The sequence below is a fragment of the Pleurodeles waltl genome, chromosome 8 (assembly GCF_031143425.1).
Source record: "Pleurodeles waltl isolate 20211129_DDA chromosome 8, aPleWal1.hap1.20221129, whole genome shotgun sequence".
NCBI lineage: Eukaryota > Metazoa > Chordata > Amphibia > Caudata > Salamandridae > Pleurodeles > Pleurodeles waltl.
The window spans coordinates 69,687,731-69,714,575 of record NC_090447.1 but is presented as its reverse complement, the minus strand read 5'-3'; the positions used below and the strand labels follow the sequence as shown (position 1 = coordinate 69,714,575).

Genomic DNA, 26,845 nt, shown 5'->3' with positions numbered 1-26,845 from the left:
TCCCTGCCCTTTCCCCGGCATTGGATAAATATAGCGCATCCCTGCCCTTTCCCTGGCATTGGATTAATACAGCGCATCCTTGCCCTTTCCCTGGATAAATACAGTGCATCCTTGCCCTTTCCCTGGCATTGGATAAATACAGCGCCTCCCTGCCCTTTCCCTGGCATTGGATAAATACAGCGCATCTCTGCCCTTTCCCTGGCATTGGATAAATACAGCGCATCCCTGCCCTTTCCCTGGCATTGGATAAATACAGCGCATCCTTGCCCTTTCCCTGGCATTGGATAAATACAGCGCATCCTTGCCCTTTCCCTGGCATTGGATAAATACAGCGCATCTCTGCCCTTTCCCTGGCATTGGATTAATACAGCGCATCCTTGCCCTTTCCCTGGATAAATACAGCGCATCCTTGCCCTTTCCCTGGCATTGGATAAATACAGCGCATCCCTGCCCTTTCCCTGGCATTGGATAAATACAGCGCATCTCTGCCCTTTCCCTGGCATTGGATAAATACAGCGCATCCCTGCCCTTTCCCTGGCATTGGATAAATACAGCGCATCCTTGCCCTTTCCCTGGCATTGGATAAATACAGCGCATCCCTGCCCTGGCATTGGATAAATACAGCGCATCCCTGCCCTTTCCCTGGCATTGGATAAATACAGCGCATCCCTGCCCTTTCCCTGGCATTGGATAAATACAGCGCAGAACCAAGGTGACGCGCTGCGCCACAAAACTCAGAAATAAGCCTTGTTGTTTGCAACACCCTGGGCTCTTGTCTGCCACGGTAATGCATTCTGTGACACGTGGCTTTGCTGTGGTTCAGGTGACATTATGGAATTCTGGAAAGAAAATCCAGGACTGGAAAAGTTTGCTATTTAGATTCACGCGGTCACCCTGTGCACCTTATTCCATCTGCAGCAGCGCAGGCTATTCCATCACTGACAGACAGCGCTTTCTGGGGGGCTTCAGTCCTCACCCATTGCACTGACTCAGACTCTGGGACTGAGGCCCGCGCATAGCTCTGCTAATGCACTGCTCTGTGGATCATATATATCTGTACAAGCAGACAAATCTCTTAAATCAAGTACACAGCGTGTAATATTGATCTTATGAAACACTTATCCTTATGCCACGACTTGCATGCCCCCCCTACACCCAAACCCTGCAGTACTTACTATTTTTAGCTCATAAAAGATGCACCCCCCTTATCCCACTTTTACTTCCGGTACCAGGTGCAGGAAGGTTTGGGAAGCTTGTGCTCTTCAAATTCGAAATATTATAATGTCAGACAAGAGCTCTAAAACGCATCTGACGAAAGCCTGGAAAAGTTACGTCTTCTCTTCACCTGAAAAACTCAACAAGGTTAAGGCTGGGCCTACCCTGTAAACTTTGTTTTGAATTAATACAAAGATGCCTCCAGGGAACCTCCAGGTCAGAGGATACTCCTGCTGTTCATCTGGAGCAAGAGGGTGCCTCTCTGGGGTCCACCAGCAGGGGGCGGTGTGGGCCTGTACAAGGTAACATAGCTCTCTCCTAGTGCTGCTCCTGAGGCCAGGGCCCCCAGGATAGCGCCTAGGAGTAGCAAGGCCTCTGCGACCCCGGTGACCCCTAAATGACGTCAATGGAGGACCCACTGTGGTACATCCACGCCCGGGAAGCCACGTGGTCTCCAAGGCTCCCGTCTTTCAAGAGGGAATTCCTCAACTGCCCCCACCCAATGAAGAGGGGGTCACTCCCTCTGCCTTCTCTTTCCTTGCTGCTCTCTCACTCCGGGAGAAGGGTGATGTCGCGACTAATGCGTATGTGCTTTCAGGAGGAAGACATACCTTACAAAAGAAAATAAATGGAATTGCCAAACTCCGTCAGTGCGCACGGCTTACTCCTGGAAACTCATGAGTAAATCACAGCTGTTCCGTGAGTGAGGCACATCTTGTGAATTATGCCTGGGTATTCATTTCATGACATTTCTAAAGCGCACAGACACCTCGGAGAGGCGTCTCGGCGCTAAGTCAGGTAAAGTTCACACCTTCGAGTAGGACAACTGCTCACAGACGACGCTTGTGAATCAGCCCCTGAGTTTCACAAATTGCACTATATGTGTTCAACCTCCCCACCCACACCTCCCTAACCCCACAACCCCGGGGGCACCCGGCAGGTGGGTCACTATGCCACAGGGCACTCTGCAAGGTGATCCTTTTAGTGTCTAGTTCTGTGCACTAATTCCGCTCTCTATTTACCTCCTTCGAACGGCAGTTCCGGTCAGAAATTCCCGGAAGAAGAGCAAAAACATCGAGAATAAAGTGAAGCCTTGGTTTATGTATTTCTGGGACTGGTATCCGTCTAACTCTGTCAAACACTGACCGTTCTCAAGGCTACTCAACAATCACCGACGGCGACCTGTCTTCTGATGACAAAATCCCATTAAGTGTCAAGTTATTCTGCACCGTTCCTTGCATCTATACAAAAAAGAACATTGGTGATTTCTGAGTGAAACTTTGATTATTATTTTTTTAAGGGGGGGGCGGTGCTTAATTTGTGCTTGTTGTTTCCGGTGCGGGCCACCGGTGCTTATTTTTGAGGGCAGGAGCTTATTCTTCTGCCTCAAGCATTTTACTGCGAGCAAAAGAGACACATGGGAAAGGCGGAGGAAGAGAAAAACGAAAAAGCGCCACAATGGGAGAAAGCAGAAAGCTGCAAGAGTGAGCTGAGGGGGCAGGGAGGGGCTGTAAATGGATTAAGGAGGCCCGAGATGGCTTCAGGATTACGCTGCCTCAGTATTCCGTGCGCGCACATATAATTGCAGCAGCCGCGTGTTAAAGAGGAGGGTTTTGGGCACCGGAACGTTTATATTTATTTACAAATTAAGCATTGGAGGGGGAGGGGGGCTGGGCTGTAGTGCAGTGCTGTAACAAAGGCCCCCGCAGCCCCGCGGTGCGGGGTAGTCCCTGATCTCCAGGGCCGGGGTGAGTGGGGTGGGGGGGGCTGCGTGTCCTGTGGTTACGCCGCAGCTGTGGTGTCTGATGGTCTTGAGTATTTTCTGTCTTTTTTACTGCACATCAGTGTCTCGTGATAAGAAACTGTCCCACGCATTAATCACAAAGATCCTGGCCTGCATCGTGACAGAGCCGATAAACTGTAGCTTTCTGCAGTACAAGCTGGCAACAGAAAGTGACAAACAGAAATATTATACAAACAGAGATCTGTGGCCTCGCTGAGGAGGACAGGGACGTCGCAGAACACGCAGAGACAGGGTAATATCTGCAGCAATCTATTATAAAGACAATTCATTCATATGACATGTTAGCATATTTGAAAACTTGCCTGCCCTTAATCACTCCCAGAGTATATGGCCTCTTTCCCTCTCCAAGGAAAAGTGGAGTGCTTTTCAGAGAACATTTTTGTTGTAGCAGGAACCTTTTGAAAATGAGGTTCTAAAACAATAACTGAGCTGCTTGTGGTCCCTTTGAGATTGTATTACAGAAATTGAGATATGATTATGAGGCAGAAGACGGGGGGGGGATCCTGGATATCGAATTCAGGATATCGTGGGACACAAACATCGTGGACAAAATACAGAAAGGGGATCACTCGCAATGACGGAGGAGAGTCGCTCCACTGGCTAAAACACACATGCGCACTTAGGTTTCTTAGGTGAACACAGCCGGGCTGGCGAAACTGCATAGGCCCCAGGGTTGTGTCTGAGCAGCAGTCACTGCTGCTTGGACCAATCCTGATGCTGCTTACATGCTATATTTAGCATGTAAGCAGCACCAGGATTGCTGGTGAGCCTCTTCTGGTGTCCCACCAGAACAGGAAAGGAGGACAAGTGAGGCGGCAGGAGAGGATGGTGGCGGCAAAAGGTAATTAAAAAAATTAATTAATTTATTCCCGCCACCCCATCCCATCCCCCCCTGGCAACCGCTGGATCACTGACAGAATATCGGAAACAAAAATATTGTGTGGACAGAATACAGTGTCAAAAATATTGAGGACCAAAATATCGAGAAGGGAATTGCAGATAGGTAAGTATAGATTTACTATTCTTAACTACACATATATATATATACCTTGAAGATGTATATATTGTCAAGGAACATATATGTGGAGTTATAAATAGTAAAACTTTGCTTACCTATGGAAACTTGCTTTCATGATATTTTTGCCCTTGATATTCTTCACACAATATTTTGTCCCACAATATTTTTGTTTCCAATATGCTGTCCAAATACCATCGAAAGATATGTATGTATAAATGTCTTATGCGTAATTCCACACCTGCGTATCCTGGCAACAGTTATATATTTGTGGTGCATAGCTAGGGATCTTTGAATAATAACTCTAACTTACCTCCGTCTCAGGAAGAAACTGGAAATAATAATAATCTCTAAACTCCTTCTGAGCGGCAATGTTTTACATGTTCAGCATATAGTCGTTTAAGGAATAAAGAGATTTTTAAGTCAGCTAAAACTTTCTTTTCAGTAAAGTATCCTTCCCGGAATAGACAAGGGATGCTTGGTCTGGGGTCTATCTTATCTTTTCATCTATGTGGAGGAAGTGTGATTTCCTAAGGCGTTTCAGAAAGAAAACAGAAGTGTTGGTTGTCAGCAATCTGGAACATATCAGTGCAAGTATTCTCGCCTGGTAGTTCTTGAGTGTGACCTGATGAAAAATGAGATTCAAATGTGAAACTGTCCGGTGTGAAGGGTAGAGGAAGATGAGGCAGAAAGGGAAGACGAACGGACGTGTGAGGCGGTGAAGTGAAGATCTTGAGGACTGGAGAGGGGTAACACAGTTCGGGGTGGTGGGTTTCCGGAGCCCTGAAATGAGTTTGCTTTTTGTCAAGTCATTTGTCGACCAGGGACAAACGAGTGAGTATAGTGAAAAGCAGAACTGTGTTACTGGAATTTCATTTGGTAAATTTAGACTGGAGATACCATTTCTAGATCATAGCACTTCAATAACTCCTGATGCGTTACTTCTGCCACTTTAAGATTGAAGAACAGAACATGTTTTAGTTCCTATGCTGTAAAGCTGAAGTGTCTGCCTGTGAACGCAGCTCAACAGATTCCCATTTGAAGACCCATCAAAACTCAAGTGGCAGAAACATGTCGGCAGCTCTCTTGACGTTCAAGGGCCAAAACTATTGAATGCTTTACTCCTGCAAATTGAAGTTCTAAAAACTGCACACTGCAAATTCTAAGCATTAATGGCACTCTAAACCAGCAGAGTCTAGGAGTGCCCTATGATCAATAAATTCCCATCTTACCCAATTTAGATTCAAATGCCAGAAACTTAGATTCAGAGCACTTTGAGTTCACAGCTGAAACAATGAAATGACCTACACGCGTCCTTCACTAGCTCCAAAAACATCTGAAAACAGTTAAATTTAGGCAAGCGTTTCAATAACAGAACTTCCAGCAACAACAGATAAGTGTCTCTCCACCAGGTCTCCTGACATCTACTGTGACTTCACGCTGGACATGACCAACTTACTTCACTTTGACCAACCCAACAAATTTTATGGGTCGATTTCTGGTTTCAAGAGGACACCTTGAAAACAGGACAATGTGACAATAAACAAATCTGCTATCAAGCAATGGCCGACTGTTAAGGGTCACATCTCAACATTGTGGAGACAGTGGATACAAAGAAGGTCCCAGGGAGATCCTGCAGTATCTTCTGATTGGGGTCTATACTCTCGCCCTCTGATTGCCTTGACACGGCTCGTGACCCTTCTTCGGCCCTTTCGTCTAATCCTTACTTTGTCCCTAACTCCCCCCAGAACAACAATCAGATATCTTGATCATTGCCCACTACAAGGCTTGTGGAATTATACTGTGTGGACTGGAATGCTTTGAAGCGGTTAGAAGGGGCCACGCTAGCGCTATACAAAACTTCTCAATTAAATAATATATTAGTTCCATCCAATAGATTTTTGGAATAAGAAGGAATGAGATGCATGCTGTAGACTCTAGGGCAGCTTCATTATTTAAAACAAGCAGAAGATACTGAAGGAGCGCGAGGATCTTCTTCTGGAGGACGAAGTGGCTCAAGACTGAGACCACAACTGAAGGGGGTGACAACACCTGTCACAGTCTCACCTGTGGAGCAAGCCAATGAAACACGGCGTTTAGGGTAAGTCCGATGGAGAATGCATGCACGGAACAAACAAAGAGGATTTACTGTCGTCACCTGGGAGGATATATGAGCAACACAAGGACCGACCCATCTACCCGGTGCAGAGCCCGGGTCAACTTAGTAAAATAAACAACCAACAGACCTCAGACTAACTTCAGCAACCTCATCACCGACTTCATTGCCCCATGACCATCGACTCCAAAGCTTTCATACTCCTTAGGGAAGACAGAACCGACCCATGCTCCACAGCACTCCTAGCTAGCGTAAACAACATTGGACTAACTCAGCACGTCAAAGAATCCCTACATAGTCCTGGACACACGCTGGACCCCATATTCACCACTTTCAATGGCATCAAGTTCATCTCGACCTCACCTCTCCCAAGGACAAACCACTCCACAGCGCACTTGCAGGTCAACACACCGCAAGCCAACGCACCCACCAACGTTAGTCTACCCAGCCGCAGCTGGAGCAAGATCTCGGAATCAGATTGGCTCTATGCCTCCCGCAGAGGCCACCCCAGCCCTACAGACAACATCAACAAGTATACTGACAACTTAAACAACTGGAACAAGGAGTGTGCAGACTCCCTTGCACCTATCAAACTCAACAAACAGAGAAGGTCCAACAAGCAAGCCAGCTGGCACACAGACGACCTCAGAGACACCAAGAGACTCTGCAAACAGCTAGAAAGGGGAGAGCTACCCCAAAGCCTCCGACAGAACCACCTTCAAAGCCCTAGGACAATATCACTAGCAACTATGAGACACCTCCTAGGATCAAGACCAACCACCTCCGTTGCATACTCCTCAACACCCGCTCAGCAAGCAAGCACGCCATCAAAGTCTGGGACCTGCTCGACTCCACCTCCCCAGACGTGGCCTTCCTAACCGAAACCTGGTGGAACGACTCCTCAGCACCGGACATCGCCATAGCCATCTCGAACGGATACAAAGTCGCTCGCCGATACCGCACCAACAGAACCGGAGGAGGCATAGCCATCATCCACAAAGCCACCCTCGAAGTCAAAACCAACCCGGACGACTCCTTCAGCGCTGCTGAACTCCTTCACTTCCAAATCCACACCGACCCCAACACCACGCTCAGAGGAACACTCATCTATAGACCCCCAGGGCACCCTTCAGCAACGCCATCGCCGACCTGGCCAGCACCCACGCACTCGCCTCCATGGACTACATCCTCCTCGGGGACCTGAACTTTCACCTCGAAAACAACAATGACACCAACTCAACCACCCTGACCGAAAACCTCACCAACCTCAGCTTCACACAGCTCGTCAACACACCCACCCACACAGCCAGTCACACCCTTGACCCCATCTTCTACACAAGCAACCACGTCACCTTCAACCACACCACCGAACTCTACTGGACCGACCACTACTGCATTCACTTCACCTTCAAGAAACAGACAGAACACCACCTCACCGAACAACCACCACGCCGCCGATGGGGCAAAGTCACCGTACTTCAACTAATCAACGCCCTAGCCCATAAACCGCCCGTCAACCCGACCGACCCTGACATCGCGGCACACAACCTGAAGCTATGGATCACCGACTGCGCCGACTGCCTTGCCCCACTCAGAAAACCCTCCAACAACCACATCAACAAAAAAGCCACCTGGTTCACCGATGACCTCCAAACACCACTGCCGAAAACTCAAGCAAATATGGCTACTCGAACGCACTCCAGACAACCACACGGCCCTCAAGGATGCCACACGCAAACACCACCAACTCATCAGGCTAGCAAAAAGATCCTCCTTCAAAACCTGCCTAGAAAACAACACCCACGACTGCAAAGAACTTTTCAGCATCGTAAAAGAACTCTCCAACCCAAACGCCACCGTCAACGACATCACCCCCTCCCAAGAACTTTGCGACACCCTAGCAACCGCCTTCCACTGAAAAATCACAGACATCCTGTAGGAGGCTGGACTGGCTTGTAGTGGTGCAAGGTGCAAGTACCCCTTGGTACTCACTACAAGCCAGTCCAGCCTCCTCAGTCCAGCCTCCTGCACATCCACGACAGTTTCAACTCCCCTCACACTCCAGACGCTCCTACTCCACCCACCACAAACTCCACCCCCTCCAACCGACTGACCTCCTGGACCAACATCAGCGACAACGAAACCCACAAGACCATGAACTCCATCCATTCCGGATCACCATCAGACCCTTCCTCACCGGCAGAACCCAAGGAGTCCGCCTCCCCCGTACCAATCTAAACCCTTCAACATCATCTGCGGCGTACCCCAGGGCTCATCCCTCAGCCCAACGCTGTTCAACATCTACATGGCCCCCCTCGCACAAGTGGCCCTTTGGCACAACCTCAACATCATCTCCTACGCCGACGACATCCTCTCCCTCACCAAGGACCCGCACACTGCCAAAACTAACCTCCACGAGGGACTAAAAGCCATCGCCGACTGGATGAGAGACAGCCGGCTAAAATTGAACTCAGACAAAACAGAGGTCCTCATCCTTGGGCGCACCCCCTCCGCCTGGGACAACTCATGGTGGCCGTCCACGCTGGGTCCCCCACCGACGCCCACCGACAGCGCACGAAACCTCGCCTTCACCCTCGACTCCTCACTCTCCATGTCAAAGCAGGTCAGCGCCATCTCCTCCTCCTGCTACAAACCCTCTGCATGCTTCACAGAATTTACAAATGGATCCCAACAGAAACAAGAAAAACAGTAACCCAGACCCATGTCAGCAACAGACTCGACTACGGCAACGCCCTCTACACCGGTATCTCATCCAAACTCCTCCAACACCTCCAACGCATCCAAAACGCCTCCGCCCGACTCATCCTCAACATCCCTCGCCACTGCCACATCACCCCCCACCTAAGAGACCGTCACTGGCTCCCCGTCAACAAGAGGATCACCTTCAAGCTCCTCACCCATGCACACAAGGCACTCCACAACACCGGACCACCATACCTGAACAACAGACTCAGCTTCTACACCCCCACTCGGCATCTCCGCTCCACTAACCTCGCCATTGCCTCCATCGCCCGCATCCGACGCAAATCTTCCGGCGGCAGATCATTCTCGTACCTGGAACACCCTCCCACCGGATCTACGACAGACCCAGGACCTTCTTTGCTTCAGAAAACTACTCAAGACTTGGCTCTTCGAGCAGTAGCAGCCGCCCCCCCCCCCCCCCCCAGTGCCTTGAAACCCTCACAGGTATGTAGCGCGCTTTACAAATTAACTGATTGATTGATTGACTAAGAAAAGAGCGCTGTGTGAATGCATCGAAGGGAACGCCAACAGCCACAACAAAATGTTCTTGATGATCAAAGATAACTCAGTGCCTGCCACTGTATCATTTGTACGTCTTTTCACTTCACTCCAAGCTTAAGTGCAGCCACAAGCACGTTGTAAGGAACCTGTAACAAACCAGACACACAGGCTGAACTCTTCCCAGAGAGGACACATTATTACCCACACTCTATAGACCTTGCACAACCAATGAGGCAGTCACCTGCTGTGCCATTCGAAGTGCAACAAGGCCTTTATAATGGCATAAGACACTACACAAAAGCTACATTACATAGTATCCACCTCCAGCCTCACACTCGGGGGCCCAAAATACTCTTCCGTCTTCACAGTTACTGCCCATAGTGTGAAAAGAGAAACTTTGTGCAAAGCGAGCTGAGCTGATAGAAAGTGGCTTCACCGGGCTGGGCTCTGGTTCATGGTGGCACGACCACGTCAATGGACAACTGACTCAACTCACAACTGCAAAGTGGCCAGTTGAGTGGCAGGCTTAGGATGGAGAGACCCATTCTTCCATAGTGTGGCTGAGCAGTAAGGGGTCTCAATCAGGGGGGTATGTTTTCAGTTCCTGTGTCCTATCACCTGTGCCACAGCTGGAAGAGGGAGGAAGAAACAGGCCAACACTGGTACAAGCATCAACAGAATCCAGTTGCCAGTCTGTACATGGCACTTGGCTTAACCGTGGCCACAAATTTGGCTGCAAGCTGACCACAAGGGGCCCTTTATGGGCAAGGGACGAGCAGAGTATGGTGGGTGGGTCCAGGCGCCATCTTGGTAGGATGCTTGTTTACCCCTCATTTGACTGTGTATGGTTTTAGAGAACACTTCATCACCTTGTGCCAAAGATCCTACCTTTAAACAGGGGAGAACTTAAAATCAGATATTCCCATGTCAAAAACAATGGACGAAGCCTCAAAACTGACGCATTTCAATTGAAACAGAACTATGACCATCAGCTAGAAGACTGACACCTCTGTGGACAGAATATTCAGAATGGCTCTCGTTTCCGCTTTTCTAATGCAGCCTATCTAGCGACAATGTTTTTCTAGGAAGCTCTTCCAGGAAACACTGCCCCACTCAGCGCTTTAATGTCGCCACTCCAAGGGAGCCCATGTGATGTGTTGGGTAGTTCCCATGTCACGTGTTGGGTAGTTCCCATGTCACGTGTTGGGTAGTTCCCATGTCACGTGTCGGCTAGTTCTCAATATTTTAGTCAACAGCTCTTTGCATTTTGGAATTTGTAGTTTTGCGTTTATCAATATAAGTATGTGCCTACATGTCCCAGTATGCAAAGTGTTGGCTACAATCCATGGTCTGGGTGTAGGTGTCGCACATGATATGGGCCAACTTGGCACAGTTAGCACTGTGGTGGGCGAAGGAGGGTTCCGCCCTGGACCAGTAATGGACCAGTGTTCCGACAAAGTCACCATGTCTGGCCTGGAGAGCGGGAACCTGGAGCCATGGCTTCCAAATGAGACATATGCAAACGCACCCCGCGCGCACAAAAGGATACCTTGGCTGCATGGAGATAAAGGCGCTATACAAATAAATAAGGCATAACATTGATGCAACTTCCCTAGTAACAGCAACAACAGGAGTAAATAGATCTGCTTGCGGACCTGCTTACTCACTGCCTGCCATCTGTATATTTAAAGTATCTCAAAGTGCTTGGAGGCATGAAAGGCGGCATGTTGCGCTATACAACGGTACTGTGGGAAAAAGCAAGGCCAAACTACCTAGAATACACAATGCACAAAGACACTAACGGGGAACAAGAGTGGGTCTACCGTCCAGTGTGTGGCAGTCTGACATTATGTGGTTTGACCCAGGAAGCATTCTGTCTAGAAATAGAAATAGGACTAGTCGATTCATCCAATAATCAAGTTTTCTTCGTGTTCTGGATTAGCTAAAACCCTGCACACATATTTTAACTACCCTTAGTTAAGCTTTCGGTGTTGAGATCAGTGTGAGACCAGCAGGTCAAGGTTCAGACCATGTCATGGCCAGCGTGGTCTTTTTTTGCTAATTTCACACAAGGAGACCAAGGGGGTAAGGATGTGTACCTCATGTGAGTGTAAGGATGTTAGTACTCACAGAAGAGTGACTGGCACAGTAGTGGTAATGCTATAAGTCCCCAGGATTGTAATAATGCTATTTAGTCAGTGCAGCTTTTCAGTTGTTCTGATTGTATTACTGAATATCGACCCCCAGAATAGGGGAAGCATGAAAGGTTGTGCAGGTTCAATGCCTCAGGGGAAGCATCAAACGGTATGCAGGCTCAATCAATGCCTCAAGGGAAGCATCAAAGGGTGCGTAGGTTCAATGCCTCAGGGGAAGCATAAAAGGGTGTACAGGTTCAATCAATGCCTCAGGGGAAGCATCAAAGGGTACGCAGGTTCAATGCCTCAGTGGAAGCATGAAAGGGTGTGCAGGTTCAATCAATGCCTCAGGGGAAGCATCAAAGGGTATGCAGGTTCAATGCCTCAGGGGAAGCATGAAAGGGTGTGCAGGTTCAATCAATACCTCAGGGGAAGCATCAAAGGGTATGCAGGTTCAATGCCTCAGGGCAAGCATCAAAGGGTGTGCAGTTTCAATCAGTGCCTCAGGGGAAGCATCAAAGGGTACGCAGGTTCAATCAATGCCTCAGGGGAAGCATCAAAGGGTACACAGGTTCAATGCCTCAGGGGAAGCATCAAAGGGTACGCAGGTTCAATGCCTCAGGGGAAGCATCAAAGGGTACGCAGGTTCAATGCCTCAGGGGAAGCATCAAAGGGTACGCAGGTTCAATGCCTCAGGGGAAGCAACAAAGGGTATACAGGTTCAATCAGTGCCTCAGGGGAAGCATCAAAGGGTATGCAGGTTCAATCAATGCCTCAGGGGAAGCATCAAAGGATACGTAGTTGCAGTGCCTCAGGGGAAGCATGAAAGGGTGTGCAGGTTCAATCAATGCCTCAGGGGGAGCATCAAAGGGTGTACAGGTTCAATCAATGCCTCAGGGGAAGCATGAAAGGGTGTGCAGGTTCAATCAATGCCTCAGGGGAAGCATCAAAGGGTACACAGGTTCAATCAGTGCCTCAGGGGAAGCATGAAAGGGCGTGCAGGTTCAATCAATGCCTCAGGGGAAGCATGAAACCGTATGCAGGATGGATCTTTACTGTGCTAGCTCCTTCTGGGTGGAAAAGCCTCTGTTTGGCTCTCAGTGGACTCTTCCTTTCTATTATTGAGCAGGCACCAAATGCATGAATGTGTGAATGTGTGGTTGTATGCATGTCTGAATGTGGAAGTGAGTGTGTGTATGCATGTACGTGTATATGCGAGTATGAGTGTTGTGGTGAATGCGTGTTTGTCTGCATGTGCTTATGCGTGCATGAATGGGTGTGATTATATATGAACTAAGGGCCTGATTTATGAAAAGTTTACGTCATTTTTTGGTGCAAAAGCGGCGCAAACTTACAAAATACAATTGTATTTGTAAGTTTGCAACGCTCTTACGTAAAAAAATGACGCAAATGCGGCACAAAAAAAGTATATATCAGTGTTTCTACAGGGCAAAGATGGAGTCAATGAGTGACTGGATGGGAAGAGAGTGGCGGTGGACTGTTACTTCGGTTCTTGCCTCAGCTTCGAGGAAACAAGGGTCAGGTTAGGGTGATAAAGTCATCCTTGCACGGGCCGGTGATGAGGAAGGTGGCTGCAGGAAGGCCGGCCTTGTGGAAGCAGGTGAGATGTGCTAGGCCTGTCAGCAAGAGTTTCCTCTTTCGATGTGAGAGGGGACTAGAGCCTGAACTGTGGAGCGGAGGATGTGGGCTCGTCCCAGCCCTTCTGGACTTTCTTCTTCACAGCTGATTGGATAAGAGGCAGAGCTCAAGCCCAGGGACTTGGTATTGCTTGGGAAGCAGCTGGTTAAGTTGTGCATGATGGAGCCAGGCCTTGGTTTGGGTTTGAAGCTTGCAACAGTATATAAGGATGGACTCAGTTCTGGCCTTAAGAAGTTTAGGATAGGATAGACCTCTGACCTGTAGTTGTGGATACATTTATTCTGCTCATCCTTCCAAGGTCAATGAAACTGGTTCAATGAGTAACGTGGAAATAGTTAAAAGGAGGTCCTGATATTTACGCAGCCTACAAATGACTGAATGAAGCAATAGATGAAAAACACACAAGTTATTATTACGTTGAAGCATCTGCTCTTAATGCGAAACATAAAACTACAAACCCCACTATGCTTAGTCCTGTTGGCTAAAAAATCCAGGACACAAGCACAGACCTGCCAACCTTGAAAGTTCCAATTGGACAGTTACAGGCGGATTCTGTCAGACCCAGTTGTAGAGTGGTTCTGGAGATATTACCCTGCTGTCTGTGCCACACACATCCCTGCGGATGTAACACACTAAAGATGAGCTATGGAACCTTGCTACAGAATCCTTCTGTTATATAAAAATAGAAACGTACACTATGTTGTCATTAGAAACGTTCCGGCGCCCAGGAAACCTACAAGGTGTGGTCTGAAAGAACAATTAAGGTTGTATGTGCAACTTTGCCCTAACTTAACCTTAGCTTTCACAGTTTCCTGTTCTGACCACCAGGTGGCAGTGTTAACAGAAATTAGTGCACTGGAATGTTGGGAGCTCCATTGAAGACAGTGGAGTGCCCCGGGCTTCTAATGGCTGGTAGAAGCCCGGAGCATGGACAGTGCAATGTTTTGCTGTGAACAAAGGCCTCATGGAGCCCAAGGGCATTTCAACCCACTCAGGCTCCTTGAGCCCTTTGTTTTACTAATCAGAACATTCAGCCCTCTAGGGGAGGAATGCTCTAATAGCCTCATAGCCCTGTGTAGCTGGGCTATACCCGCCATTAAAGGCCCGCTCCCTTGTTAAAGGCCCTCGCCTTCGGTTCTGGCCTTTAACGCTGGTGCGGGTCTTTAATGGCTGGTAAAGCCCACTACGGCTGGCTTTAAGGCCATATTGGCAATGGAGGGAGCAGGATGCAACGGGCGTTACAAAGGCCCCCCGAAGTCCCCACCGTGTGGGGGAGGGCCCTCAGCACAGCACCTGGCCTGAGTGAGTCCGGAGCCGCCCCCGCACTCCATGTTCTTTGCCGGGGGGCCCGCTCCAGTTTTATTCCTCCACTGGGATGCAAGGGTCCTGGGTGGCTGCAAGGAGGCCTTCCTCACACATCACTGCACAGCAGGATAGCTTTGGAAGTGGGAGGGCGGCCTCTGGGCGCGTGGGACATTTACCTACAAGTCCTCACTACATGCCCAGCTCCTTTTCTAATGAGTAGAGTAAATGACACCATATATTGGAACTGCACTGACGTCTGCGCTTCTCTAGGGGTTTCAGTACCATGTTGCCCTCCTGGTCCATGCACCCAGCAGAGATGGCCGGTCGCCTCTGATTCTGCACTGTGTGAACCGCCCCAACCCACCCACGCCTCTGGGGGCGACCCCTGGGACAGCAGGGCTGACCCAACTTGGCAGGGACAGCCTCCTGGACCGGGGCCAGCGCCCTGACTGCTGTCATCCCTCACAGAACTCGGGGAGCTGCTGGGTGGGAAAGGGAATGCGGAGAGGATGCCGCGGGCTTCTGCTTATAAATCAGCCGCCCAAGGTCACAGTGGGGGCCCGCGGCGCGCCAGGCCTGTGTGCAGGAATGAGTGGGAATTGGGAAGAGGAATGTGGGCCCCGGAGGCTCCGGGGGCGGGCCAGCTCAGCTGGTGCTCGTTACAGAGACACGCTCGTCTGTTCTGCATCCAGGGGCCCTCCTCCCCCACTCCGGGAGGATGCTGCTGTTCCTGCGCACATACCTACAGGCCGGGCTCCTCCTAGATTTCCGGTTTGGATTCAGCTGCCTCTGGGCCGCTTTGGAGCAGCAGGGAGGGGTCCGGCTCTGGGATGTCCTGCAGCACAAACTGCCAGAGTCGCCCTCCCCGAAATCACCAGCATTCTGAGAAAATACTGAGATTGTGGCATCTAGACCGCAGGCCGTGCCTCCGAGGAGATAAGAACGCGCAGGCGCTCCCTGGCGCACAGGGTGCCGTCTCCGTGGTCACAGGGACATGAGATCTGTGATTAGTTCAGGGAATTTATAATCTTGCTACAGAGATTTAACTCGTTGCTGCAGGCCGAGCACCACCCGCATCTCACTTAAGAGCCGGATAAACTATCAGGGATGCCAAATGAACCTATCTCACTCATCCAATCCACGTCACCCGGATTCACCCTGGAGTGGACCCCAGCCTCACCCTGGAGCACACAGGCCCATGGCCCCTCCTCCCTCCTTCCTTCAGCTGGACACAGCCACACCCTGGAGGACACAGGCCCATGGCCCCTCCTCCCTCCATCCTTCAGCTGGACACAGCCTCACCCTGGAGGACACAGGCCCATGGCCCCTCCTTCCTTCAGCTGGACACAGCCACACCCTGGAGGACACAGGCCCATGCCCCTCCCCTCTCCTTCATTCAGCTGGACACAGCCTCATCCTGGAGCACACAGGCCCATGGCCCCTCCTCCCTCCTTCCTTCAGCTGGACACAGCCTCACCCTGGAGGACACAAGCCCATGGCCCCTCCTCCCTCCATTCTTCAGCTGGACACAGCCTCACCCTGGGGGACACAAGCCATTGGCTCCCCCCCTCTCCTGCCTTCAGCTGGACACCAGCCTCACCCTGGAGCACACAGGCCCATGGCCCCTCCTCCCTCCTTCCTTCAGCTGGACACCAGCCTCACTCACCCTGGAGGACACAACCCCATGGCCCTTCCCCCCTCCTGCCTTTAGCTGGACACCAGACTTACCCTGGGGGACACAAGCCAATGGCCCTTCCCCCCTCCTGCCTTCAGGTGGACCCCAGCCTCACCCTGGAGGACACAGGCCCCTGCCGCCTCCTTCCTTCAGCTGGACACCAGCCACACCCTGGAGGACATAAGCCCATGGCCCCTACCCCCTCCTGCCTTCAGCCGGACACAGTCTCATCCTGGAGCACATAGGCCCATGGCCCCTGCCCCCTCCTGCCTTCAGCTGGACACAGCCTCATCCTGGAGGACACAGGCCCATGGCCCCTCCCATTGCCTGACTTCAACTGGACATCAGACTCACCCTGGAAGCAAAAAGCCCGGGCCCCTCCACTCTCCTGCCTTCATCTGGACACAGCCTCACCCTGGGGGACACAAGCCATTGGCTCCCCCCCTCTCCTGCCTTCAGCTGGACACCAGCCTCACCCTGGAGCACACAGGCCCATGGCCCCTCCTCCCTCCTTCCTTCAGCTGGACACAGCCTCACCCTGGAGGACACAGGCCCATGTCCCCTCCTCCCTCCATCCTTCAGCTGGACACAGCCTCACCCTGGAGGACACAGGCCCATGTCCCCTCCTCCCTCCATCCTTCAGCTGGACACAGCCTCACACTGGAGGACACAGGCCCATGGCCCCTCCTCCCTCCATCCTTCATCTGGACACAGCCTCACCCTGGAGGACACAGGCCCATGACCCCTCCTCCCTCCACCCTTCAGCTGGACACAGCCTCACCCTGGAGGACACAAGCCCATGGCCCCTCCTCCCTCCATCCTTCAGCTGGACACAGCCACATCCTGGGGGACACAAGTCCAGGCCCTCCCCCAGCCTTCAGCTGCTTGTATCTCGCTGTCCAGCAGGAGAGATGTGAGAGGCTCCTGCATTCCTCTGAAGATTGTGTGAACATGGAGCCCCAATGAACACTTGTAAATGTGTGAAGCTCATCTCCCTTCCTTGCCCTTGGGAGTTGCCTCTGCTGGGGTTCTGCAGTAAGAGGGAGGAGGGGCAGTTACTGACCAGCGATATGACCACCCGGTCCCCCATACAGCCACATCCAGCCTTATAACATGGCACATATACATATACATACACATACTCCTAAATCCACCTGTCTTTGCTGGTTGACACCTTCCCTGGTGGGCTTTGCACCCGCTCACCCACCAGCCTTTCCAGGGCAGGCTTGCCGGAGGCCAAGGCTTTAAGTGGGGCGGTTCCTCTGGGTCACACACCTGGTAGTAATTAACAAGCATTTGCAATGCAATGGGCCGCGCATTTGCTATTAGCATTGGAAAGTCCTGACCAGACTTTTCTTGCCACATAAATTGAAAATGAAAAGTAAAACAATTTCACATAAGCGAGCCAATTTCAAGCACCACGGCATGAGCGTGAAGCGCGAAGAAGAGACGGAAAAGGAAACAGACGTTCGCTTGCAGTCAAAACTATTGGCAGTTATGCATTTATGCATGTAACAGGGCCGATGTCATGCAAAGTGCTCGACTACTACCCAGCGAGATCGCGCTGCGCAGGAAATAAAAAGTAGTCCAGAAGCCATGCGGAAAACATGGAGCCTCATATGTTTTCAGTAGTTGGTCGGTGCGCTTGAGGAGGGCTAAACACTAGAAAGGCATGACGTATGCATGCCTTTAACTAATGAAATCAAGTGAATTTTAAAAGGCAAGCCCACGAACCAACCAAACTGTTGGCCATGACGTGGGTGTGGTTAAAAGCCCACAGAGAGATTACAGCAGGCTAGAGCGCTTGCGCGCTCGACCCTAAAAACGGACTTTGAAACTGAGGTTAGAGCCCCTATGGCACAGGGGGCTCCCAACCCTTCAGGGGGGCCCCTTTCTGCCTCATCCCTATGAATATTTGTGAAATATTGCAGACTTGTGGCCCCAATATCATATTCTGTAGGCGAGGGGCATCTGCATATCAGACCCTATATTGATCTCCTTTCCAGGGAAAACGCTGATCAATTTCTTAAAATTGGTATCTCAGCAATGATTGTAAAAAGAATTAAAGGAATCCACGTGGGTGAGGTATACCCAGGGCCAGTGGAATTTTGCGATTGTGCTGTTGTGACGATTTCCGCAAAGTTATAGAATTGCCGCAGTTGCCACATAATCCATCATCTGCCACATAATATGCAGATTTTAACAAAAAAAAACGTTTACTAGCTCAAAAGGATCAAAAGTTTCTAAGATGCTGTGAAATGTGTTGCTGCATGGTTGAAGGCCCTTTGCAAAGCTGGACTGGTCACCTTTTTGCTGCCTATCACCATATTTAGGTACTAATGAGGTGCAATTAATGCCCAGACAGTGTTACCAAGTTTAAAAATGGCAAAATAATAAAGTAATACTATTACAAAATGTGCTGCATTATGCTGCATAAATTGCCTTTTTTGCCGCATAATTTACTCAACCCTGCCACAAAATTCGGCCCTCTCTTGACGAATAATTTCAGTGACCCTGGATGTATCCTATTCACCTTTTACATGTTTTTCTCTATTTACTATTTTGTTTTTCTTTAGTTGGTTTGCATACAGCAGAGTACTATTGTATTGTGCTTACTGCAACCTTGTGGTCTGTAGGTGTCTGTGTGCAGTCAGGTTGTGGTTGAACATTTATATAACGGGCCAGAATTGTAAGCTCTGGAGTTGATGCTGAAGGCGGTGAGTGTCTCACCAGTCGTGGCTCGCGGCAAACAGGAGGGGCAGGGCGACGCACAGCAAGGGGGGGGAGGGGAAATAAAAATTAAATTAAAAAAATAAAATACAATAACACCTTCATTGCCGTGCCACTCGATCAGCTCTGCTGCAGGCACAGGCTACCAGCCTGCCCTGCGGCCAATCCTGATGCTGCTCAGAGCAGCGTTAGGATTGGCTGGGAGCGCCCAGGATGGGCGCTCCCAAACAGACTTGGAGCCTGTGCAGGCTCTCGCCAGCCCGACAACTGTGTTGCTGGGCTGGAGAGAGCCTACTGCGCATGTGTGTTTGGCTGGCCCGAGACGGTCGGCCAAACATACATGCGCACTCCCCCTCAGTGGTTGTCACAGCCTGTAGCCCGCCCCTTTTTTTGGTAAAAGGTTTGCAGCTGCCGGCAAGGGGACGATTCTCCTCCACCCTAATGGAGGAACGGCCCCTGGGTCTCACAGTGCCTATCGGTGCGTGATACCACCGGCTCAAATTAAGCATTGGATGGAAGCATGTGCAGAAGGAGAGAGTGAAAAAAGGACATACTAGATGCAAGATGAGGTGTGCAATATGCAGATGGAGAATTTTATAACGTTGTTGGGAGAAAAAGTGTCTGTCTCACAGAAGCATTGAAGGGGAACATGGTTTGACTAGGAGAACAAAAGTGAGTACAAACTTTGAAGACCACTGTCCCTTATACAGAACTCAGTAATGTTTAACTCACAGTCTCATATTTTCAGGATTGAAACATTATCAATTCTAATTAATTGCAACAATATCATTATTGCTACTCATTTAACTGTTTTCAGAACAGAGCTGTCTATTAGCCAATTGGAGATTCAGGGAACTCCTAAAATATAAAAAATAGTAAAAACAAGCATTTGCAATGCAATGAGTCTTGCGTTTGCTCAAGGTAAAGCTGTTAACATTTTAGATTCCTAACTGGACTTTTCTTGTCAATTGACACACGCGAGCCGCTTCAAAGCGCCATGGCTGCCATGAGCATGAGCGCGAAGGAGAGACACGAAAGAAAAAAAATGTTCACTCTCAGTCAAACATTTCGGCAATCTTGCAATTATCCATGTAACAGGGTCGATGTCCAAAGCAGTAACCAAACCGCCTGAAGGAGGGACAAACGTAAAGCATTTACCAATGATAACAAAGGACTTTTGAAAGGCAAGCCCACGAACAAGCTATAGTGATGGGCGTGGTTAAAAGCCCACAGATAGATTACAACAGGTCAGAGCACTTATGCGCTCGACCTAAAAAGGGGCTGGGTGGGTGGACAAGGTTGGACATGGAGTGTCCACACCCATCCTCTGTCCTACTTTTCTACTGCGTCAATCCAGCTGATTTGTCAGTGTTAAGTGGCAGCAACGTGTCAAATGAATGTCTCCGTTCCATGAAATCTATCACAAGTGAGATCTGTGAAGTGGCAAACATGTTATCCAAACTTCTGAAGTGGGTTAAGAAAATCATGACTTTTGCAACAATTTATGTTCAAGTACCCTTACTTAACAATCCCAAAATGGCGCTGCAAGAGATATACTTTGCAGGAAACAGTTAGCGTTCCTTGAGCAATGCCATTTGCATTACAGCTCACGTTCCTTTTCTCCGTCAGCGGCCAACACCAGTGACCTCAGATATGCCCATCTCGGCAGCTTCCTGGTGTTTTCTCCCCAAATCTCAAGGCTCTCTCTGTGTTGTACAACGTGATCTCACTTCTGTCTCTATTGTCTATTCACAAGACAAAACAGTCACAGAGAAGGGCGTTTGATTCACAGGCCCAGGAGCAAAATATGTATACAGCCTTCTTTGTAATAGTCCTCATGAGTCCAGTGCAGGCCGGCCCAGCCTTGCACAAGATAACAAGCACTGGCAAAGCCAATAGTTCTCGCCTATGAGAAACATGCTCAAAATATGTATACAGCCTTCATTGTAATACTCCTAATAAGTCCAGTGCAGGTCGGCCCAGGCTTGAACAAGATAACAAGCATTGGCAAAACCAATAGTTCACACCTATGAGAAACATGCTCACAATATGTATACAGCCTTCATTGTAATACTCCTAATGAGCCCTGGGCATCCCCGCCTTGCACAAGACAACAAGCACTGGCAAAGCCAATAGTTCTCCCCTATGAGAAACGTGCTCAAATATGTATACAGCCTTCATTATAATACTACTAATGAGCCCAGAGCAGGGCATCCCAGCATTGCACAAGATAACAAGCACTGGCAAAACCAATAGTTCACACCTATGAGAAACATGCTCACAATATGTATACAGCCTTCATTGTAATACTCCTAATGAGCCCAGAGCAGGCCGGCCGAGAATTGAACAAAATAACAAGCATTGGCGAAGCCATTAGTTCTCGCCTATGAGGCTCAAGCTCAAAATACGTATACAGCTGTCCTTGTAATACTCCTCATGCATCCAGTGCAGGCCGGCCCAGCTACTGCACAAGATAACAAACACTGGCAAAGGTAATAGTTCTCACCTTTGAGAGTGGAGCTCTAAATATGAATACAGCTTTCCTTGTAATACTCCTCATGTATCTAGTGCAGGCCGGCCCAGCCTTGCACAAGATCACAAGCACTGGCAAAGCCAAATAGTTTTTGCCTTTGAGACCCATGCCTAAAAGGTACATACAGCACCCAGTGCAGGCCAGCCCAGCCTTGCACAAGATAACAAACTCTTTGAGATCCATGCTTTTTGGTGATGCTTTACAGCAATTGTAAGAAGCAAAAAGTTTTTTGCCATTGTGCGAAGCACTGGCAGAAATCATGAAAGAAAAATGGGTCATGATGCCATGCATGCGTAGCATGTGTGCTTCATGATACTAGTGGCGCCCATGTCACTTGTGTGCCAGAAACTACAGCACTCCCCGTTACAAATGCAGGGCTAAAGAAATTTGCTGTTAGACTAAGACACGACTGAGCCCATCCCAGCAGTTTTCTAAGTTTTCGAATAATATTTTAGTTTTGTAACAAACTACAGTACAAACCCAAGAGATATTTATAAGAGCAATATTATAAGCATCAATTTGACAATTAAAGTTGTTGATGCAAACAGTGAAAGCCTAGAAGTCAGATTGTTTGCAGCATTATTCCAATTTCCTTGTAAGAGAAGGACAGATCAATATTAATTAAGGAAAGTGCCATTTTAAGATGTCTAATTAAGAGATATAGAGCAGCCACTCGCAAGGAGACATCACCACTCTGCGACGATGGAACCAACGTGCCCTGCTTGCCCCCACAGACAAAGGGGCATGGTGCACTCTTTGAATATCTGTGCAAAAGGCCGTGCCCACACACCTGAAATATGATTCTATCAAGCATTAAAGGGGACGTTCTTTGCACAGAAATATCAGTTCTCCTTGCCATCCCCTTTATCTTTAACAATCTACACTATTAGGCATTCTAGAAGTAGTTTCGCGTGATGACGTCTGCTTGGGTTTCGAGATGCATTGTGGCGTCATTCACTAATGGCCCCCCTTTAACAATACAGTTGACCATATAGGTGCTAAAGAATCACTAGTCCAAATCTACCAAGGGGATTCTGCTAGTTAAATAGTAACTTCAACTGAAACCAACAAACACCTGCACACCTCAATAACACACTTCGGCCCAGATTTAAGAGGGCCTAGTGCCATTCGTATGACACATTAGCGTCATTTCTTTTTTACGCTAACGGGGCGCTAGATGGCCAAAAACGCAGTGCCATATTTACAAAGTGGCACAATACATGCATTGCACCACTTTGGAACCCTTTGTGCTACATTATGCCTATGCCAGGCATAATGTATGCAAAGGGGGAGCTCCTCCGTTAGGGGGAACCAATAAAATGGCACAAAGAAATCTTTTAGATTTCTTTGCGTCATTTTTTTGGGCACTTTTAACGCCTGCTTTAAGCAGGCATTAAAGGGAGGCTCCCACTGGTTACAATGGGCCTCTGGTGCTTTGCAGGATTTTGACGCTAATCCTGCAAAGCGCTGAACTAGCGTCAAGATTTCTGACGCTAGTTCCCTAACTACTGCCATGGTGCTCCATATAATAAATATAGCGCACACATGGTGGCGTTAGGGGGCGCTAAGGAGCGCAAGAAAAGTGGCATTGCACTGGGTGGCACGCCACTTTTCTTAAATACGCCCCTTCACGTGGCAACCAGAATCCACTGAGATGTTCACCAAAACAGGTCATTATTAGCCCAAACCACAGCATTCCAGTGACCAGACCCAGAAGCAGATTTGCAATAGCATGAACTGGAACTTCCAGAAGGATTATCGTCCTTTTTTCCATCACACAGTGTGTTTCCACGGGGCTTAGTAGAGGCACCTTGACAAATACCTGAGTGACGCGGTGCCTAGAGGCTCAGGTTAAACTTCTAAGAGCTTGTAACACGCCCCAAACTCCCTGGCTAAGAGGCGGCAGCTCAGATACCAGCCATACAACTAGAGGCCTTTCCAATGGTACATTTCAGTAATTCAATCCATCATTCTGCTTTGTAGCCATGCAGTCCAGTTGGTCGAGCGCGTAAGCAGTTAACAACCTCTTTTCAATTTGTGAAATGCAAAGTTGTCAAATAAAGTGTTTTTATCATTCTAAGCTTCCTAAAGGCGAATGTAAAACCATGCTGGCAAAAACAAATGAATTCTTCTGCCTCTAATTGCACGTGTTATACTTTTTTAATTCATTAGTCCTGAAACTTATTCTTTAAAACCATTACTAAGGAAAGTTGACACCTGTCAATAGGGACAGAAAATAGGCCCAGAGACCAAAATAAAAGTGTTCTCCACTGGTGAATCAGAGAGCTAAAAAGTGGCAACAGATTTGCAAATTGGAGCAGTTTTGAACTTGTACGGACACGCTGTATAAGTATTTTTTCAAAGTATTGAAGACAGCATGGATTTGAGCTCGCTGCATATAATGTTTCTATAAATAATGAGAAATTAACAGTAAAAACTGACCCAGCAGAAAATATAACGGGCCCAGAAACAGCTAAAACAAGCATTTGCAATGCAATAGGTCTCGCATTTGTGAGAGTTAGAGCTATTGGCGTTGTGAACGACTGCAACTGTGGGGGGTACTCAAGGTACTCATCAAACAGGAAGCAGTGCTATTTGAGCGCGGTTTTAGTCAGCGCTTCCGGAAGTGGCCTCTGCAAGGTCCCAGTAGCTGTCAGCGGAATGTCAAAGCCATGACACCAGTGAATTCTAAGACGGGAAGTGATGGAGTTTAGTCCACTTTTGTGCTCTGTGATACGCTGCTCCTCTCACTATGGTGCCCTTGTGGTAACTTCTTTGCACTACAGGGTTAGGAAAATGGCTGCCTCTACTAACTGAACTCTATTTGAAGCGGCCCAATTTACATCAAAAGGCTAGATGATCTTTGCTGTCAAGCTTGAGGCCGTGAAGTGCTTGGGTCTGGAATCATAACTCCTTTTCCACCATTTTTGAGCCAACACTTTTCTCCATCTTCTTGCGTGGAACTAATCTATGTGCTTGGTTGGTGACCCTCCGGAGGTTATCAAGAGCACATGCGATCGCCTAGTGTTAAGCTCTACTCAAGTCTGTTGGTTAATGCACCCACTGCAGAGGTCTTGACAGAACGAGAATGCCACAGATTACAATCTCGACATAGCTTTTTCACCTATTCATCTCTGCAAGGTCGATGCAAATGAATTATAGCGATTCTGTTAAGAATGGCACCTGCTTTGCAGCGCTATGAAATGGCAGAACCTGTGTTACCAAGCGCTATATTTAAAAAAATGAGTTATTCAAAGACTGCCCCAACAGGCACCAGACAAAGAACCCTCGAGGAGAGGATGTAGCTTAACGGCCAGAGCTTCCGACTTTGGAGCTGGGGAACATGGTTCTTATCTCGTCACAGGCTCAACATCATGTGACTCTGGGCAAATCACTTAATCTCCCCTTGCTAACAAAAATGAATGTGTTCTTGTGTAATGTAACCGGTGCTCATGTAAAGTGCTGTAATACCTTTGTAGCGAGATCGCGCTATATAAAACTGCAGAAAATAAATAAATAAAGTGCTCCAATACTTTCGTGTCGATTTCGAGCTACATAAAACTGCAAAAAAAAAAAAAAAGCACTCCAATACCTTTGTGTTCAGTTCGCGCTACATAAAAATGCAAAAAAATAAAAAAGACCCCACAGACATCACAAAGAAACAGCAAGATGCCTGAAAAAACAAGAAGAGGAAGAAACAACAAATAGCCACGCAGCGCGAAGAGGCGAGGCAAAAGAGAAAAATAGTGCACCACACTAAGTTACATGGCTGATCATGCAATAATGTATGTAACAGTGTCAGTCTCCAAGGCGGAAACAAACCAGCCTCAAAGTTGGACCGATGTAAAGAATTTACCAACAACATCAAGGGATTTTTGAAAGGCAGGCCCAGGAACCAATGGGAGTGATGGGTGTGAGATGGGTGCGGTTAAAGCCCACAGAACAGATTACAACATGTCGAGAAGAGCAGTGCTTGCATGCTGCTTTGCACGACCTAAAAACAGGCCTGCACGCTGACCTATCAGACCAGCCCATCGGGCACTGCCTGAATGCCCTATAGGCCAGCCCGAACCTTACATCTGTACCTCCTACCCAACCCTTGTCATGGAGCATTAAAAGACCCTGTCTGGAAACACCAGGCTCACACTTCAGTTGTTGATGGCCTGGGAAATCACTTTTCACCGGCTTCCCAAAAGTCCATCTGCCCCCCTTTCCCCATAGTGGTCTTCAAGCAGCCACTCACTTTGTTTCCGGGTAGAACAAATGTGACCACATCACTCCCATCCTGTTTGCTCTATGATGTGTTCCCCCGCCATGAAGTAAAAATAAAATGTAAGAGTGTTGGTATCAAACATCCACCCCTTCCCATCTGGTGGAGAAACTGACAATATCAGGTGATCAGCTGCACCTGAGACATTCAGAAGTCCTCCCCCTTGAGCCTTCCACATTTAGACGAGAGCGGTGTTTGAAGCAGTGCTTCTCCGGCAGCGCAACCAGGACACCCTGCTCCCTTCCATCAGCTCCACCCATGACTCCTCGTCTTGCACCTTTCAAAAAGGAGCTCAAAGACCTCCTCTTTCTAAGACACTTTGGTTCAGACTGAGAACTCTGCATATCATTCCTTTTTATAAGTTCCATCACTAAACTGAATTGAATAAGTCTGTACTGATCTGGTGCTTAATTGTGTATTTCTTAATAGGGTAGCAAAAATAAAATGCAAGGATATTCCTTTGTGGATATAATTTGAACTTCAATTTTAACTTAACTCTGACCCTGCTAGGTCATTATCTTTTGTCAATCTGATAAAAGGAAAGTATGTCCTTCTATCCCCTGCTGACTGAGCCTTTTACATTAAGGGGCATGTTTATGAGCCCCTTGCAGTGCCAGCACATCACTTTTTGTGATGCTCCGAGGCGCAGAGTGCAGACCCATATCTATGAGGCCTCGCAAAGCCACTTTGCATAGCTTTGAATGGCCTCATAGAATGGCCACGAGTCACTGCGTTGCTTTACTCTACACTAGGGAGTTGTTCCATGGGCGTTGCAGTGGGTTGTCTCACCCAACACCCATGGATCTTGACACTGCCCCAGATTTACAAAATCACATACATCTGGAGAAGCGCCAAAACCTTGCGCCTCCCGAGGTGAGGCGTAACAAGGAGAAATATTTGTATTTCTCCTTGTTTTTTACTCTTTCCATGTGGGCTACATTCTGCAGCACACATAGAAAGAAAAAAACGCCTCTCTGGATTGTTTGTGTGCAGGAAAGTTCTCCTTCCTGCACAAAAAGAGCCCTGTATGCAATGGAGGCACCCTCGCACCGCGGTACACGGGTGCCTACATTGGCGCTAGGCTGCTGAAACAGCACCAGGGGAGTGGACAGGAATGGACAGCA

The 26,845-nt window shown here is 48.7% G+C and overlaps 1 protein-coding gene across 2 annotated transcripts in view; it reads right to left on the bottom strand.

The window, feature by feature from the left end:
- Nucleotides 1-26,845, bottom strand: part of LOC138249709 (rho-related GTP-binding protein RhoG) — a 119,667-nt gene that overhangs the window by 31,198 nt on the left and 61,624 nt on the right. Inside the window, exon 1 of one of the 2 annotated variants that reach the window (XM_069203720.1) lies at nucleotides 15,256-15,470. The exons of the other annotated variant lie outside the window; for it this stretch is intronic. The gene's annotated coding sequence lies outside the window, so the exon portion shown is untranslated. Of the gene's footprint in view, nucleotides 1-15,255; nucleotides 15,471-26,845 lie in introns of those variants that run through there. 2 annotated transcript variants of the gene reach the window in all.